Source organism: Athene cunicularia (genome assembly GCF_003259725.1).
Source record: "Athene cunicularia isolate RWA chromosome 2 unlocalized genomic scaffold, athCun1 chr2_part1, whole genome shotgun sequence".
Classification (NCBI taxonomy): Eukaryota; Metazoa; Chordata; class Aves; order Strigiformes; family Strigidae; genus Athene; species Athene cunicularia.
This window is the reverse complement of record NW_020799095.1, coordinates 42,212,605-42,213,893: the sequence shown is the minus strand read 5'-3', so window position 1 is coordinate 42,213,893 and position 1,289 is coordinate 42,212,605. Positions and strand designations below refer to the sequence as shown.

At 37.1% G+C, this 1,289-nt stretch overlaps 1 protein-coding gene across 4 annotated transcripts in view; it reads left to right on the top strand.

The window, feature by feature from the left end:
* Positions 1-1,041: 1,041 nt before the first annotated feature.
* Positions 1,042-1,289, top strand: part of ZMYND11 (zinc finger MYND-type containing 11) — a 106,721-nt gene continuing 106,473 nt past the window's right edge. For all 4 annotated transcript variants that reach the window (XM_026843271.1, XM_026843275.1, XM_026843270.1 and 1 more), the window contains exon 1: positions 1,042-1,248. The gene's annotated coding sequence lies outside the window, so the exon portion shown is untranslated. The remainder of the gene's footprint in view (positions 1,249-1,289) is intronic.

Genomic DNA, 1,289 nt, shown 5'->3' with positions numbered 1-1,289 from the left:
GTACCGCTGTTTGCTATCTGCCCAACCCCTCAAGCACCCTTTGAAAGCAGATTAGCAGCACTTTCTTTCCTATCTATTTATTTTAGATAACATAAAATGTTCCTTCATATTTAAATACATAACAGAAGTAAAGCTTTATCACTGATGGGCAACTAACTGTTATTTGCATTCTATTTTTTAAAAGAGGACTTAAAAGTCTTGATGCAGCGATCTCAAACAAAATGTGGTGTTAGACACTACTAGAAATCTTATTTACTAAAGACACTGAAGAAACTTTCACTGTTCAGTGTGCAAACTCTGTTAAATCTTTGACTAACTAGGCACAATGGATGTATTTTCTTCATCATCAGCAGTCCAAAACTATTTTATTAATACTAATGACTACTCATATGACTAAATTATTTGCATGCATAAACGTTTGTAGAACTAAACTTACAGTGTATTTTAATAAAGTATGTCATATTTCTGGTCAAGATTAATTGTGAAATATGTTACTTTTCCATTAAATAATTCCCAATGTATTTCAGAAACTTTTGAATGTATTTGCCTAGACATTTATTATTAACATTTATCTCAGTATCCATATAAACCCAGCATAATATGTACATGTTTTCTTGGTACTTAGATGTATGTATGCACCTATGATGTTTTATGTTTCATATTACTACATATCCCCCAGTCCTGCAGTGAAAGTGTCAAACTACAGCTCGCAACGTATAGCCAACTCTGAGACAGACCACTGATTTGTATGTTTTCGTTTCTGTTGCTCAAGGTGAGTATCCACTTTGGAAAATGTTATCCAGAATTTCTCCAAGTTGGACTTCATGATCGGAGGAATTTGCATGTATCAGGGCCAGATAAGCGGCATATTTTTCCTCTGCAATAAGGTAGGGTCCAGACTTAGGAGTATGATAAAATACATATATAATAAATAGTTAAAGATCCGTTTCAAATGCATTACTAAAAAAAAATAATAAAAGAAACAAACAGCAACTCCAGCAGACACCACTAGAGTTCTCCTTCTCCCAAATATCCCTAGCACCATCCTAAACCCTGTTTACCCCAGAAACCTGAACTGTGGACAGACAGAAGAGGAGAGAGAGAGAGAAAATTCAGACACAATAAAACTCTGAGGGGAAAAATATGTGGAAGGAGGAGGCAGCAGCGGCCTGGGGAAGGGATTGAAAAGTTTCCCCTGGCTTAACTTCTCCCCCCCTGCAGCAGCAGAAGCAGCGCCAGCAGCACAAGGTGAGAGAGACTTTTAAGTCTGGGGAGGAGGGGTGTGTGTG